Source organism: Ciconia boyciana, chromosome 4 (genome assembly GCF_034638445.1).
Source record: "Ciconia boyciana chromosome 4, ASM3463844v1, whole genome shotgun sequence".
NCBI classification, from domain to species: domain Eukaryota; kingdom Metazoa; phylum Chordata; class Aves; order Ciconiiformes; family Ciconiidae; genus Ciconia; species Ciconia boyciana.
Window position 1 is genome coordinate 86521959 of NC_132937.1, and position 18402 is coordinate 86540360.

An 18402-nucleotide genomic window follows, 5' to 3' on the forward strand; every position below is an offset into this window, starting at 1 on the left:
GGTTGTGTAAACTGCAAGCATTCAATGAAAATGCATTTAGAAATTGCTATTTACTTTATATGACTGAAATAAATTTGTACAGAGAGTGGCATTTGAAGACCAGCTACTATAATAAACAAAATCCTCATTTTGCATGCAGTTGGAATGTGCTACATTTGTTATCTGTCTTCTAAATTTGTTATACATTTGCACATTCAATTTATAAGGCTTGTTTTTGAAAACTCAGTCTAAATTGTATCTGTCTGTTTAATACAGGTATTGCATCAGATAAAACATGTTGAGATACATAAAGTTTCTAATTAGATGCATCTGAGGAATAGTTAAAACACACTTTTTGGAGAACAACATCCTGTAAGAGGCAAATCAGTTAAAAATAGTTAGAAAGAGTCTTCAATACACAATACTTCTAGGTGCTGGGGAGAGGAGTAAGAGTAGGGTATTTTACTGTACTCTATTGTCATCATGTGAAGCCAGTACAAAAGCACCATTTGAATTTAACTGAATATGGATTAGGCTTTCTGGAAGCACTTCATGACCATTTACTAGCCAATTCATCATTTCAATTAATGTTAAGCTCCCCTTTTCCCCAAAAATTTTTTATTGCTGTTGATAGGAATTATTCATTTCCAAATAGCTGAGGCATCTTCTCTTGGCCCTAGACAAAGAAAGCACAGCAGCTCTGTGAGATCCCAGGCCTATTGTCAATAATTAACTGTTCAGTCCCTAGACATCAGTTCTTGGGCAGGCTCTATCAGATAGAAATGAAAGGGAGAAAACTTTCTATATGTTTGTATTAGATTTTCCTGGATAGTTCTTCAAAACAGAAATAGTTTTTATTTTGAAACAACTTCTTATCTTGCATATTCTGAGCATTGAATAAAGAAACATGAAAAGGATAAAGAACTTGTTTGGTTGGGAAAATTATATTCACTTCAAACTATTGAGAGGCTTGTCTGTAAGAATGAATAAAAGAAAAATAGTCTGAGAGCCCTGCACTGTGACATCTAAAGCAGATCCTTTTTGTCACTGTTAAAATTAGGTGTCCATGAATCAACAGGATTATTCTCAACAGCATCTCCATATATCTGTAAATTATATAAGACCATATGTAAAGTATATATAAAATATGTATGAAGTACATACATACCTTTTTATTGTTTGATTTAGCAACATTGCAAAGGATCATGGAGGAAAAGCTCTTGCTACAAGGAATAAAATGCTCACACTGTAGAATATGGCAGAATCTTTTTAGTCAGGCAGGTAGTGTTGTGTCAGATCACTTTACCTCATTTGCACTGCTTTAGAATTATCCTTTTACTTTCTCTCCAGGGTGTTGCTGGTGTTTGAGAGCTCAGATTGTCTCACCTCATTTAGAGTACTCTTGGCCTGTTGTATTATTATTGTAGCCAACCAGTATTAAAAGAAAAGACAAGACAGGGCAGTTAGGATTGCATGCTTGAGCTAGGTTTTCCCTTTCTTTTCTTTACCCCCTTTAAAGTTTTCTTCTTATAGCTGTGAATTTATAAGTGATTGGTTCCTACTTTATATCATATATTTTTGGTAAGGGTACTGAATTAAGTCAGAGCTGAATAAAAACTTGGGAGTGCTGCTGACTGAGATAAGATTTCAGGTCTCACAGACTGGTTTTTAATTTAGACAATTGGCACTGTGGGGTTCAAATTTTATTATTGGTCCTGAGGAGTTCCTCAGATTTGTTCATGCTTCCTGGCCATGAATGACCTGATCTCAGGTGGCCCTGCTTTGAGCAGGGTGTCATAGCAGATGTCTCAAAGCATCCCTGCCAATTTAAAGTATTCTCTGTTTGTACAGAAAGGGGAGGAGGCCATGGCTGGAAACAGCTTAACATCTGTGCAGGCAAACCTGAGACTTCTTGCAGAGGCTGAAGAAGCTCACGTAGCAGTTTGTTGTGCAGATGCGGCAGTCTGAGCTACCAGAATCAGCCCTGCAACCATATTTACCCCTGCCGTAACCCCACAGACTTAAGCCGTGGTGATGTTGGATCAGCTTCATTAGTTGCTTGTGTTACTCCTAGACTTCCTCATAGCATACTTATTAAAATTTGGTGTGCATAACAGGACAAACACTGGATGAGACCCTGCTCGGAGATGTTGCTGCTTGGAGAGTCGGAGAACTGGCACCGAAATGAGGAGGCACTTGCTGAAAGGCCTACAAAGGCAGTGAGTCAGGAGGGTTATTTAATCTTGGTTTCACTCTCTAATCTTTAGTAACTTCAATAGGAGTAAGGTATCAAAAGTATGATGCTTTAAAAAGCAAGAAATTAGAAAGCAAGTTCAGATTTTGTAATTTATTTTCATGAAATAGAAAACAGATTATTTCCCTCTTCTTTGTTTTCCCTCTATGTATGCTTGTGGTTCTTGTCCTAAAATCTTTGTTTGGCATCTGGGGCAGCAGACCTTTACTAGGTCCAATACATTTATTTCTATGCATTTACTCTCTCTCTTCAGAGAGTTAGGATTTTGCCAAAGACTGTAGTGTTTATTACTCTACAGCGGTTCACTTATACATTTAAATTCTAATATGGGACTTTAAATGAGAGATTTTAATGCAAAAAGGCACAGAATATCAGTCCAGAGTCTCTTCATAACTTTACACTGTAAGGGACAGAGTTGTCTGGTACAGAAAGGTTTTTGAATTATAGGACGGCATGAGATTGGACAGTATGACTATAATAAATTGCTAATAATAGAGGTTAGACAGGAAAGGATCTAGTTTATATAAACTGATATTTTTTTTATTTGATGCCTTGATAATATCCTGTATCTGGATGGTCAAGAACAGAACTAGTGCTGCAGTGTCTATTTGTGCTATTCTAGGGCTCTTTTTATGGATTCTGTATTTCAAAATTGTATTGTCTAAGCACACAATTTAATTGGACTACACACATACATGTAGCTAGCCTTATGCATATGTATTTTCTGGATTAGAGCCTTTAAGAAAACTTTACAATAAGGTAATAAGAATGACCAGAACAAGATTTTTTTTTATTAGGGGGGGGAGCTTTTGCCATTTTATGTGAAGGAAGGTTTTTTATTTCAATTAGATAACTTGGTTGGGAAAGGAGGACTCCATTTATAAGGCAATATGGGTGCCGTATCTATTTAGATTATTCTGTAAAGTCTTTAAAGGAAGCAGATGTTTGGAAAACTGTCAATGGCATTTTCGAGGATATTGCCTTAATAAACAGTATCTCTGTTTTTAAAAGTCTAGAAGAAAAAAGCAGGGCCTGAATGTTGTGTGCATATGCATGCAGAAAGCAGCTGCAACCAGCTTAAGAGAGCTGCCTAGCTTATAACAAACACAGTTGTCGTATGCTTCAGCATGCAATTCCGTTTGCTTCAGATTGAGCTTGTCAATTAGTTCAGTGAAAGTGGAATTTTTAGAAGGGCTAGTGGGTGTGTTTACACTGCAGTCGCTGCAGCTCCTACTTAGAAGTTAACTCGGGACACACCTGAGTTAAGCTTCCTAACTGGATGCTGCTGGCAAAGTCACCGTTGCAGCACAGAGTGCAGTGCAGGCCACTACATGAATATTTCACAGCTGTTGGAGAGCAGGATTTGCAGTCTGCTGAGTTTCATGCTACTCCTGCCACTGGTATGCAAATGTCTTAAGGGATGCGATGCACAAATGTTGTCCAACACAACTGTTCTTGCTTTCCTTTGGAGGCTGTGGAGATGCTGAAATGGTGCATTAAAATGAGTCTCAAAGATCCTCCACATGGCACTGAATGAGCAAGTTTCAGAACCCGTAAGGCATAGAGCTACTTCTGTGGGGCACAGCACTTCTGAAAATTACTCTGAGAGATGAGATCAATTAACTGGATGTAACAATGGTAAATGGAATAATTACCTTTGTTTACCTGTAAATTTACCTTTACAAAAGGCTTCTGAGACCTGAGTTAGTGCCTGATCTCAAGGACTAATTACACTATTGAGCTGACTGGTTAGCTTGCTTCCTGTGACAGGCTGCTGTATGATTTTATGTAGGATAGCCACAAACTACCTAGGTGCTCCTGAAAATGCTGCCTTTATAATTTTTGAAAGTGGCTACTTGTCTGTAGTGGTAACATCTGTCAAGCAGAATTTCAATCATAAAGAAACCTACCAGATTTAAATTTTACAGTAAAATTGATCAAAATTTCTACCACTTTCTCATAGTCTTCAACATGACTGTAGAAGACAGACAACAGTATTTTGAAATCTCTTTTAACAGGCATCTACTGATCCCATGATGTCCCCACCCATTGTGGGAGCAAGTAATTCGATTTTTCATTATCATTGTGGCTTCCACAGGTGAGCACCAAAATAAACACTCACAGAACTTATATCACTGAATGGAGAGATTACATCTCTAGGATTGTAACCATTCCAAAGTCTGGTGGTAGAAATAATTATTAGTGTGCCACATATGCACCTCTTATTCTTTGAATGGTTTTGGGTTTGTTTTTAAAGCGTTGTAGAGGTGTAAGGAGAGCAGAACTGCTTCTCATAGCGGGATTGCCCCTGCATCGCTGCTACTCAGGTAGAGTGTTTCCACTTTCTTTATCAATAGTCCTCATGAAATCTGAGATCTGTTTCAACTGATTGAGGTATCACTTTATTCTGAAATACTCTTTTTAGACATCCTTTTTTCTGTATTCTGTGTTGTTATTATACAGCTTTGGATTCTCAGCTGTGGTATGGAAGAAATAAAAAATACATGTTCACTGTGGAGTCCATTTACAAAGGCACATGCTGGATGAAGGTCTGGTGCACAAACATCAGCCAGCTTGCTTTCAGGACAGTTTCAAATAGTGGCCCAGGTCTGACATGAAAGAGGGTGACATTCTAAGAATACAACAAAGAAACTAATTCAATAGTAGTCAAGATGTATCTCAAATACACTTATGTTGTAGACACTCAGATAGGCACATTTTGTAAGCTAGAAAATATTTTGTTTTACCTTCGTTTCATAGTAGCTATGAGAATTGAGTAGCTGGACTTCAGATCATTTTGAGAGATCATTGGAATATGCTATATATAAATGCAAGATAATTGCAGTGAACATACCTTGCAGTGAACATACCCTTTTCCTTTATGATTTTTTTTAATTTGTACATCTTGGAAGATGGATGGGGGCATCTGGTGGCTTGATCTTTCCACAATGTATCATACCTTTAGGAACCAAAGAACCCTTGATTAAGATGCTCATGGTTTTTCTAGTTGAAGTAAATCTGTGTGAACCTTCTAGAAAACATTGGAGTCTGACTGCATCCTGTATATTTGTTGCCATTGACCTGCTTTAATTTAAATACTGATGAAAGGAGTCCATGCCAAGTCTCAGATTTCTCTTAGATAAGCAGAACTAAAGTAGCGAGGTTTTTATTTGGAGAATTATTGTAGCTTTATTTGCCATTCTTGCTTTAGTGGGTATTCAGGGGCAATTAGAGGTACAGTGATCCATCATGACCATTGTTTAACTGTAACATAGTTCTGATGACAAATCAAACTCAGGGTTTCTTTTGTGTTAATAAACAGAGAAAAGCCTGTGTGAAACAGCACGTCAATTTGTTTAATAAGAATGCCTGTAAAATGTAGATTAAATTATTTCAAAGAAAAGGAGCCAGAAGTATTATCTGAAAGCATGAAAGTCAATATTGATACAGAAACATGCACATAACATTATCCTAGTAATTTCTTATGGTTCATGTGACGTTCTCTGTTTCCAGGTTACCTGATTTTTCTGTCTTACCTCGTTTTCTTGCCTTTTTAACCAACCACTAGCTCTGATACTAATCATAAATAATCTTTTCTTCTTTATCCATGATCCCTATGATCTCATTTTGGTTGGAATGACTAAATATCCACATATACCTCCTTCCACCTGGCTTCTTCTTATTTTAAAGCCCCACTGGAAATTTCTAACCGCATGTTGATTTGTTCAGTTTTATCTTCAAAGTGTCCCATGATCTCCCATTATTAGACATAAAAATGAAAAGTAAACACAGTTTTGACTATCAATAGCACTTAAGGTGTAATGAGTTGCAGATTAAGGAAAACAAATTAAAAGAAAGAATTCATTCACAATTTATTGTAATATATTAACAACTTGCTGTGATAAGCAGTTGCTGGATGCATTTGTGAGCGAGATCAGGGGTTGCAATAAATTGCTGATGTCTGCTATTGAATTTTGATTATTTATTTCTTAATGTATTTCTAGGCTTGCAGCTTCCTATAAAAAGCAGAATGTAACACGAAAATTAGATTTTTGTAGTTTTGGAGATTTACAGACCTGAGCAATGCTACTCTGGGTCCTCTCTTTGTGCTTTCTAGGCATTCCTGCAACTTCAAGAGAGTCAGTGATGGAAGTGGGGAAGAAGTGGTGAAACCAATTGTCTGTAATCGTTCTCATTAAGAGTGATCCTGAAAGACCACAGCAGGCATTCCTGTGGTTCCTCTCACTATGGCTTTTTTGCACCGTGTCTGTTGTCTGCCTACAAACCCCTGTGAGCAGAGGGAAAATAACAGAAACTATTTCCTTCAAAACCAGGGAGAAAAACCCTTAAAGCTTTTCTCCTTATGCAATTGTAAAGGTGTATAAAGAAGTTTGAACAAGTTTTGGAGTGCAAAGCCAGAAAGCAAGAGAAAGGAGTGAAGTGGGGCAGCCTGGAGCTGACGAGGACTCTTGCATTTAGCAGCAGACACATTGCGTGTGAGAAAGGCAGCCAGCTTCTTCAATCCTTTCCTTGGAGACTGCAAATTAAAGGAAATGGGGTTGGGGGGTCTAGTTTTGACCTTCTTCTATGGAATAGTCTTTCCCTGCTAGCTGCCCACAAGGGCACCCATCAATTTCCTATTGTAAACCCACCATAATGGTGGGCTGAGATAAACCTTACTGAGACCCGTTCCAGAGTAAATTGGTAGGGAAACAATTCGATGCGTGCAGAGTGCACCCTACTTTATTTTGTAATAGGTTCCCCATGTAGGCAAGTTGTTACTTGCACTTCCAAACAGCACACACAGACAAGCCCTCTCGGGTGACTTCAGTTGGTGGCAGTGTGCATGGTTCATGCTCTTAACAGTGTGGCTTTGCACTCACACTCCTCTGTATGGAGGAATGGAGTTCTCATTTACAATTTTTTGCTCTTTCTAGTTAGCCCTTTCTGACAGTAACTAATAAAAAAGTTCACTGTCTTTTTCTGTTGGTGATACTGAAATATCAGACACAATTAGAGGTAATAAACAAAGTCTTCTGTGCTTCCAGGGGGATAGGTTTTCCTGTAGAATATTTTAAATACATATTTACAACTTATTCAAGTATCAGTTGTCCCCACTCTCAGTTTGATTCTCATCTTCTATAAAACATGGCAATTAGTAGGAAGACCGGATTCTCTCTTCTACCTTATTTAAGTCCTCACTTCTGTATTATATAAAGTGAGTGATAGATATATTTATCTTCTCAGTTTTGTATTATATATGGGTTACAGCACACTCTTTCTTATTACAGAAAGCATGGTGTAGTTCTTGCTTTACCCTAACTTGCTGCCATTTTTCCTTTATGACGCAGATTTTGTTGCTTTTTAGAGTAACAAATATGGTTCCAAGTTGTTTAAATACTGTTGAAGGACATAATCACTCTTTCATTTATGGTAGCTGTGAGAAAAGGCTTGTTTAAACATGATTATTTTAATATATCAAGTTTATGCTTAGAATCTTCTGGAGAAGATTTATCTGCACTTCTGTTGGTGTGTTTGCCCTTCATAATAATAAACATCATATATTTGATAACTTGTTATCAGAGGAACTTTCAATTTAGGGTTTTCTTTTTCCTTCCTGCTTTCTCTAGAGGTAAGTTTATCTGAGATTTAAGGTTACTGTTAATATCATATCCCATAGGAAATATTCCTAAGGATGGTATCAGTAGTGTTTGAAAGATTTCTGCACTGGAGAAGCAGATCAAGTCCTGCATATCTTCCCCTGTAAGTACTTATTTATAGAGTGTCTAGAGCTGTCAATGCCTGATAAGGAATATTCTCATAAAGACTGCAGAATTAGGATCTATATAGTTTAAGTGTTGTAGATACCATTTCTAAGTGATTTAAATTACTTGAAGAAAGTGGATTATTTTGTTCCCACCCGTGCAACAGTAATGCATTTTCTTACTAATATGAATGATACAAGAAAGGACTTATTCTTGATGCTATTTTAATCCCTAGATTTGTTTCTTTCTCTGAAAGACCTGGTTCAGCCTGGATGGCTTCTTATGGAGCACTTGATTCAGCTGTGTAAGCATGTTATCCAACCAAAGTCTTTGTCTTGGGGCACTTCGATACAGCAGCCTTTATTTGCAGTGAATGAAAGTTAATGAGTGCAAGTTTAATGAAATCCAACAGATTTCAAAATTAGGATCAGGCCCACAGTTTAATAAAATTGGTCTGTTATTTCCAAATATTTTTGTTATGAGCTGGCATTTGTGGGTCTTTGTGGAAATGCATAAAGTTTAACCACCAGTTGAAATGAAAATATACTCTGCAGAGATGCGGTCCTCATCACCATCTCTTACTTATTAACAGCATATTATGTACACCTGTGAAATACTTTATCACACAATCCATGAAATGGTGTCCAATGCTGAAAGATAATAGCTTCTTTTTGGCTGGATGTTGAACACCTTCAATCCTTAACAATTTTTGCAGGACAAAAGAAGGCTTAGGGCCAAGAGGACATGCTTAATATTTTACAAGGTCAGAATGAATGAACTTAAAATAAAAGAAATGCCTTACATAAACCCACCTACACATGCAGTATCTCTTGGTCACATTTTGGTCTCTCTTTATTTAACAAACCCAAGGATGACAAACAAGTCAACTTTATGCCAGTATAAATTGAGATCAGTGGTTCCTGCCTTACTCGTTTCTTTTACTTGTGGCTAGAATTTACCCTGCATGTCAATAAATGTTTTGAGTTATACACAGTCAGTGCCATATAATTTGAGAGTCCTGTAGAAAAGATACAAGCCTTGCATTGGAAACGGAGGTTAATGGATCGATAATAAGGCTACTTTTGCTCTTTGGTTTAGCTTTTCCTCTCTACTATAATTCTGAGCAGTAAATTCCTTTATGCAACACCTAACAAAATGGTTTAATAGTGATTTTCAGATTACACTAGACAGAGAGATTTTCAAAGCTATCTAGACACACTTTTGCACTGGAAATAATGAAGTAATTCAGTGTGTTTTTTAATTAAGGGTAGTGCATCTAAATCCCCTAGATTGCCCTGAAAATCATATTAAATTTGATTAATTTTTTGGCATCAAGTTTTTTTTTATTTAGTCCTTAGTTTAAGTTAGATGTGGATTTTGTTCTGTTTATAACAAAATTCCTTTTCACCTCTCTGTACACAGAACAGGACCTTAAAATAACAGCAAATGAATGTTGTGAAAACTCCCTTTAACTGCAAAGCATAATGCATAAAGCAGAATTGGATTTATAGATGATGCATAAAGCAGGATTGGATTTATAGAGGTCTTCATGATTATACCTGAGAGTTCTTGTGTACAAAGACCTTTTCCCAAGTCTTTTGGGCATGTTTTGTGCTTTGCTGTCAAATAAATGGTTGGTCAAATCTGATATTTTAATAGTGATATTAATTTTGTAATTTAAGTGCCTCAACTTGTTAGACTTCTACACGGCACTGCTCAGGACTTGGGAGATATGAATGAAGAAATTCTCTGCTTAAAAAAGCTGGGGAAAGCGTGGTCAGCTTAAAAAAGTGTGGAAAGCGTGGAAAGCTTAAAAAACCATGGGGAAACGTGAGTGAACTCTGAGATGTCGGAGAAAACTTTGTAGTCAAATGGAGGACTTAAAAGCTTCAGAGGAAACAACATAGGGAATAAAGGGCTGTCAGTGCTTTTACAGTCCTTCTGAAGAGAAATATTTGCTCCAAGACATTAACTAATGATTAATCTGTCCTCCAGAAATTTTTCACCATTTTGAGCATGGAGAAGTAGTTGACCAAAAATTTCTTTATTTTTTTTTTCCTTGTAAAGCCTAGATGAGATACTTGGACCATCCACACTTCTGCAGAGAGGCTCCCTCTGAGAAATGCTCACTTTTGTTTGAGGAAAAAGTCCAGTGATTTTCTCAAAATCAAGCTCCTAAATGGGTCTTGTCCACTTGGAGTAAAAGCGTGGAAAGTCACCTATCCCATGGGAACCCTGGCTGAGTTTGCAAGTATTTCTGTGCCATCGGAAGTGCACTTTTCTGTACAGAAGGCTTGCTTTTATGAACCTCTGACTGCAAGTATGTTTAAGAGACTAAACATTGACTCTCAATGTTAGTCTCTAGTCTCATTATTTAAGAGACTAGACAATGACTAACATTTGTCATTCCTCTGCCCTCCCAAAACACAGTGTTGCTTTGTTCTAAATGGCTAAGAGAACAAAAGTACTATTTTACCATATAAATGTATTTCAGAAAGTGACTTGAGTGGCCAAATATTTTAAAAACATTACTTCTCATGTCAGCAATCTGATAAAAAGCATTTGGGCATCCGTGGAGCTACTGAGACTGATCAGTGAGTGATACGCTTCTATTAAAACACATCAGTGAAGACACTGCTGACCAGTGAGAATCCTCATCCTAAATGGGTGCTGAAGTGCCCTTCTCTTCTGGTTCCTTCTACTGCTTCCAGTCTGATCACAGGCTATGCCTGAGTTTACTCAGTAGAGCAGAGTTAAAATCAATGAATAAACTGCCCTTTGTAGTGCCTGTTGCACAAATGTGATACTAACTTGAATATTTTTGAAATTTTTAGCTGTTTGTACTGTTATATGAGGATCTGCTTTGTTTCTTGTTATTCTCAGCAGCAAGCACTGGATTAAGCTATATATTGCCTGCAAGTAATCTGATTAACATTTTCTTGCTTTAGCGGTGGAGGAAGCAAGGTTTCTGGTGTAGCCTGCTCTCTAAATTTACCAGTACACTTTCTCAAAATACTTCTGATGAAAGTCCCATCTGGCTTTAACTCTATTGCTGCAAGGCAGATGTCAACTCCTCCTGCTTTTCTTTCTTTTGTATTTTATTCATTTCCCTTTGATAAGTCCCTCTGTGCTAGATAGGCAATAATCTTTATGGTATGGATGCTTCTCCTTTCACCCTGCAGCAGCAGAAAAGCTCTCTAAAGCACTTTAGAGCCAGTGGTGTCCTCAAGGTAGATTTTTCTTACTATTAATATTTTAAGATTCTGCTTTTGGAGGCAATTTGGAAAGTACCACGTTCTTGGTGGGGCTGTACAAGACGACAGGGGTTTTCTCCCAGCTTCAGCTGCAGAATGATTGACACACATGCTGGAATAGCAATTACCACGGTGAGTTACCCTAGGGTTGAGCACCTGGACTGCTAAAAAAAAATGTCCTAAAAAATCTTCTGCTGATAGATGCATACTAGATTGGCCTATTTATCTATTTTTAAAATCTGAATACTGTAGTTAACATACATTGCTCAGTTCCAGTTTTAAGCCTGCTTTGAACAGCTACTTGTTGCAGCTTTCTGTTGCAGATATCTGCTGTGATTTCTACATTTCTTGTAAAATTGATTGTAATCGATTCAGCTGTCACCTACTTCCAATATCTGCCCATTCTGTAAGACTAAATTTATCAAGGCAAGCAAGGCAGCTGCAGGGTGTTTTTAAAGGCATGAAGAATAGTGAGGTGCCCCTGTTCCAACTGACTTAAGACTTATTGCATTGACTTGATGTTATTATCTACATGACTGTCATAAGAAAAGTCCCCTTAAGACTGGAGGTGACTATAGGCCATGTAGAGTCACTAAGTATATCTTTTATTACATCTCTGCTGATTTTCTCATTATTACTATGTGGAGCATAATGACAGTGACCCAACCTATCTGCTGTTTCACTGGTAAAGCCTGACAGAAGAGATCAGGTGGCATGTTTGTGCATCCATTACAAAAAGAAAATAAAAGCTTGCATTATACTCCTAGATATACTGTGCAGATGCTGTATGAGCAATTGTATAAACTCAGGCTTAATAGAAGAAGGTGATAGTGTCCTGAAATTCAAAGGTAAAGCAGAGGTCTACAGTACTACCACTTACTATAATTAGGTTACTTACATCTAAAATGTTGAATAAGAATATTTGTCAAGTTTTCTGGAGTATTTTGAAAAATACCATTTGCTAAACTGATGAATTGGGGTGTAACTTAGCTCAAGTAAAAGCACTGCATTAGCAGATAAATAAATTTTGCTATTTTACTTACTGAAGTTTTAAAACAGCTTTGCAACTTCTTAAAATGTTTGCATTATTTTGTATTATTATTTCTGTGTTATTTTGGTAGAAAAAAATGCAATCTTTCATATACTTAGAGTGTTAGTAGCTTTTCTAAAGACTGGTGTGAAGTTATAATTTTCAGAACATGTGGTATACTGCAACATTTATTTCCTTGTGTACTAAAGAGTCTGTTACAAACTTAAAGGTAAAAATTTATAAAAATGCAACACATGAGCAGTTGTGCAGTTTTTCTTTTCATATTCTTTTTTATCCAGAAAAGGAATCAACTGCTGGATTGAAAACTTTTGTACTGCATGTGTTGCTCAATGCAGAGAAAAGAGTGTCGCTTTTTTGGAGTAAATTTTTCATTCTTCAGGTGTTACAGATAGTTTATCCTGGACTCTTAATGTTCGTTTATTTTGAAGTTTCATTTAAAAACAAGGGGAGTTTTCCCCTTTTATTAAGCAGGCTTTGACCACGGAAGGACTTCTGCAAGTGTTAACTTCATACATGTGAATACTCCAGCTGCCATGGAACAATGTTCATGCTTAATGTAAAGCACTTAATTCTTTTCAGAAAAAGGATTCAAAGGATCCATAGTGGGCTTAAATGTACAAATTGGCGTTACTTCAAAGGTAAATGCCAGAGTAATTTCCAAAGCCAGCAGTAAAATTGTAAAAGTCTCTGCTGGTGCATATACAGAGTCACAGTCAGTGATACGAAGGCAAACGGAGCTGGAGCTGAACGAGCATGAAGTATACGTCACAAGACACACAGGCATTTATTTGCCCAAGTGAATCATTTGTATTGTTAAATTCAGTAGGATTTATCCTAGGTGGCCAACAGTAGTAAACAGTGCCTTAAGAGCATCTATCTTAATTTGTAACCAGAATCGCATTATATCCGAAACACGGAGTATCCCTGACGAAGTTTTCTACATCTGGGGGGCCTTGTGTTAGAAGTGAGATTACAAGTTAACTGTATAATTGGACCACATCACAAAAGCTAATATCCTGCCTAAATAAAGGGAGGGGGTGAAATGACAGGTGAAAAAATATATTTAATCATTCTGAATGTGTTTACAAATCTGATGTTTTCTGGGTGGCATCCTGGCCTCTGGATGTAAACCTGGTTTAAGAGGTAAAGGCGATAGATCTTACATCCCGTAGTTGGCATGGATGGGGAAGGGGAGGAAGTTGCTATCATCCTTTAAAAAATATTCAGGACCAAGAGTATTTGCTGTCTGCTCAAGTGATACCAATTTTCACATCAACCTGTTGTTATTTTTTTAAATCTCTGCTGTTTAGTTGACCTGTCTGAAGTTTATAAGGACCCATTGGCCAGTAACCTAGGATGTTACAGGAGGATAAAGTGAGAGTGGACTGGCCTATAGTACTGTTTTAGAAAAACCCACCACAAAAGGCTTGGAAGGGTAGACAAATGAATGGATAATTAGAAATTAATTCAAAGTATATGTGTTTTCCCATGACATAGAAGATTTGAAAGCGATACCATGATGTATATCAAATTTTGCTCAAGTAAAAACCAGTTTGTCCTAACATGGCTGTAATCTCTGAATCTTTTAATCAACAAACATACTTTCATAAAGACAACAGTAATGCCCACATGCAAATACATATGATATCAATAGCAATATTTTAAAGTTGCACAGAATGCCCATCAGTGCTCCAGCTGGGAAAAAAAAAGAAAAAAATTCACTGAAATGTTGCCCTTACCTTCTAGTGCCTGGCATCTGAATGTCTTTCAAGATGATGGCATTATTAACGCTGGTAGTCCCTAAAACATGCAATACACACATTCCTCAGCTTTGTTTCTCTTTCGTGCTCACATTTTGGCTGACCAGACAAATACGAATCACAGATAGATCTGTTCAGGTAGGCTTGAAATTGAGCAGAATGAGTCCTGCCATCCACAGGGAGAACTTTTGAGCCATGGTCTTTGGAGACACGTAATTCTTAGTCAACAAATTGTCCTCTCACTGGTGATTGATTTACTGTGATCTTTCTCACTAATCCTTTTTGTGATTCCTCTAATTAATTGATGAGGGATATTAGGCTGAGTGTTTATGGACAAAGGGAAAACCCAACCTTAAGGGAATATATTTCCACCCTTTTCTGTTACCCTTTCTTTTTTTCCTCTCTTTCATGTAATTACTACGTAGGAAGAAAATATTGCAAATATCAGCTAAAATGACTCATATCCTGGGTTTGCCAGGCACACCTCACTGTTGTATTTTTTTACACCTACATCTAAATCTGATCTTAAGAATGACAAATTCTGAACCTACTGTCAAGGAAGCAGAGGTGTTTTCATGTCAATGTGTCATTAGGTCCAGTTGAAACACAATCAAACAGAAACAAGCCCGATGCCTTTGTAAGTACTCATGAGCCTTTCTCCCTGTTCCAAGGTCTTTGGATGTAGTCCTATAATCATTCTAGAGCTGATCCAAATATTCTTGGGCACACAACTGCATTTCTGTGGCATACAGTGAGTACAGCAGCTTTATGCATGATTTGATGATACTTGACCCCATATAAAATTAGAATTGTGCAGATTGACTCCACTTGATCTTTACTGCAGCCTTTCATACAAAATTAAAGCTTCAAAATTTTCTGAACTAATTTGAACCAGCAAAATGACTTATATACTAGATCAGCACTTTGCCACATGTGGCTACAGTGTTTTTCATGTGGCAGGAGAAACCCTAGGTACGTAGTTTATCATAGTTCTTACAGTGAGTCCACCTCCACAGTCTTTATGCTTTACAGACTTACTACACTGCTTACAAAAGCTCTTTTGCATCCTGTGAAGGTTTTATGTAATTTCCTGTATTTATAACTCCTTTATAAAGTTTCTCATTTTGCAAGATATAAATGGAAAGAAATTAGCAAAAGCTGTGGTTTTTAAAGGTAGTATTCTAACTGGGCAAGGAGAAGAAGCCATTTTTTAACATTTAGTTTCTATCAAGAAGAAACGTTTTATGGGTTGCAGTATCTCAGAGAAGTAGATCTACTCTCCTTAAAGCTGAAGAGCATTTTCTGCATAAGAAAAGCCTTTTCTGTTTTTCAGCTCTTTGAAGGACCCTGAGAACTGCTGGTGTGCCTTATATGATTGTATGCTATTTTGCATATTCCAAATGCAGAGTAATATGAGCAAGGTGTCTGTCTTCCCAAAACCAACACAGCAAGAACAAATTTTCTTAAAGTAAAATTTGTTACCATTTTGGCCTTTGCCTGGGTAGAAAAGCACCTGCAGGCAGTGGCTTCAATAGTATGATATTCAACTTCTTTGGGCCACTAAGAATCCGTTCAGTGAGAGGTAGATTGAAGATTCTGTCTAAAAATCAGTGATTATTGAATGTGGCTTTGAACACTATATTCCCAAGCCCGGTAGATAATGTGGTGGTGGTGTATGTGTGGGCACCATTGTGAAACCAGGAGTGAATGAAGGGAGGGAGTTGAATGACATAGCTTGTATGAGGATGTTGGACTTCAGTCTAGGAGGCAGGAGGGGGGAAACAGGAAAATACAATACCGGGACTGAAGAAGACATCATTCCGAGCCCTTCCATTTTGAACTTTTTTTCTTCGGTAGATGCTCAAAACTTTATCTTTTAAGCTGTCCTCACAGACTCTCTACAGCTTTTCCTGTCTAAAAGAAGTTGAGGCTGAGTTGTTCATCCCTCTGAAATGATTTTATAAATAAATATAAATATATTATTAAATATAGCTGTATACAAAAATAGAAAACTGTAGTCTCATGTAAGGGACACAACGAGACTTCTGACTGTAAATATTTCTGCTGCTTTATTACTTATACCTTTATTTACACCTTTACAAAGAAAGCCATACATCTAACCTTGCAAGCCAAGGTAAAAGGATGGATTTGTTCTTGGTGTTGCCAGATGGAAAACATGTAGTGACCTGAGAAGCAAATAGCTTCAAGCGTAGAAACTTATAGTGAAATTATGACGTTTTAACTGCTTCAGAGCAGATGAGAAAATGGTGAAGCAAAGCCTGAGATACCATACATTTTTCTGCAAAAATTAAGGTTCTAAATGGTATATCTAACAATAGGGAAAGAATAACAGAGAAATTAGACTTTGCTTCCTCAGTCACAGTCTTATGCATAGGGCACGTCAGTGTCCTCAGAGCCAACCAAAAGGATGACCATATCATAAGAGAGTCATCCAATCTACTTGTCCTTTTTACCGTGGGATAATTTGCATGGCTCTGTTTCTGACAATCTTGACACTTTTTCTTATTTGATGATTATAGGGTTCAAACTGGATCTGGAAAGACAGGCCTGGAAACTGACTGAGATGTGCAACAAATAGAAATGCACTGGATTTCCTAGGAAAGTTGAGTTGGAATTTTCCTAGGAAAGTTGAGTTGGAAAGTTGAGTGTGAATCAGAGTTACTCCATATCAAGGTGTATGAAATGAGCAAGAATGCTGCCAAAGGAAGTGGTGCAAAGCCAGAAAGGCATGGATTCACTTTGTATACTGAACATTTGTCTTCTCCTCTCGAGGTAATTAATTGAAATTAATTTCCCACCCCTTTACACCTCATTTAGTCAGCAGTTCCTGGGGAAAGTGTTATCTCCTGTGATTTAGCGTTGTGAAATATACTAGTTAACATGCATTAATACAGGTGGTTACTCTGATATTGTCACTGCCCTTAAGTGTTTGCCTTAAAGCCCTGCTACATTCAAGTGGAAGCCTATCACTTTCTGAGGGTGTTAATCACCCCTTAGTCAGATGTCCCGCTGTGAGTGCAGGTGAGCTGTGCTCAGGAGGTATTGCCCTCAGCAGAGGTCTTGCCTGACAAGTGTGTGCCAGTTGTGCTAGTGCTAGATCTGAAAGGAGCAGTTAAAGACAAGGCTTAAAACTCAGCTCTGCCTGGATTAAAGGCTCTTTGGGTTAAGGTAGAATTGGAATTCAGGAATTAGTTATTCAGTGAGGGATGATGTCTCTCAGCAACCAGGGTGGAAATAGAGTTGCATTATCCATGTGAGGGCTGACATGCAATTGGGGTCTGTTTCCTCCCATGGAAGAACTGCTTGCCTTTTGGGTTCAATGTCTTAATGAACCTCTTTATTTCTACTCTCAGACAGTGTGTTACATGGCCGTGACTTGCAGATGAGTTTTCATTCATGGACTGCTGTGTGGAGAATATTTGTATGTAGTCAGTGAGGGTGACTGACTCCTTGTAAGAAACTCCTTGTAAGGTATCTGAATTGCGCTCTGGAAGAGGCTGTCTGTGCTCATTCACTATGGATTAGTGGGACAATTGCAATTCTAACTTTTGAAGAAGCATTGATACTTTTCAGTCAGCTTCCATATTGTATTGGGGTATTTTTGCTTTCATTCTACAAATATTTTTTTTCTCATTTTGAAAGAGTCCATATTTATTATTGCAGGTATTATAGAACTGATTTTACATTTGGGTCATGTTCTCCTTGTATTCATCAATAAAAAGACCATTTGGGACACTGTTGTTTCTGCAGCAATGTTCTGGTCCTAGCGAAATCATGGTCCTGAAAGGTTATTTTCAATAGGGCATGTGAGATCTGGGGAGTCAGGACCAGCAGAGATATAATACATCCTCAACGAGATGAGTGCTCAACACTAAATACAGTGATCCTCAGAGCCTGACATCACCATTGCTACTCATGATGTGGGAAGACCTGGATCTGACAAGTTCAGCTGTAGATCATGTCCTTTCAAAGCATAAAGATTTTTGGGAGTTCCCTGCCAAAATGTGCCGTGGCCACAGAATAATCAGACAGTTGTGGGAACAGCAGAAATCAGGAATCCTGTTTTCTCGTGAGTTTGTACCTCAAGGTACAAACTTGAGTCTTTTAAAGATTAAGCTCCAGCCCGGAAAGGCACAAATAGATTTTTTTTCTCCTGTCCTTGGCTGCCTATTATGAAAACTGTGGGAATGTAGTATTTCTGAGGCCTCTGTTCTTCTGTCCCATTTGGTTTAATTTGGCCCACTGATTCAAGTGTAGTTTGTCAGGGGAGTCAGACCCGTTCAGCCCTTTGGCCCTCTTCCAATATTCAACTTCCTCC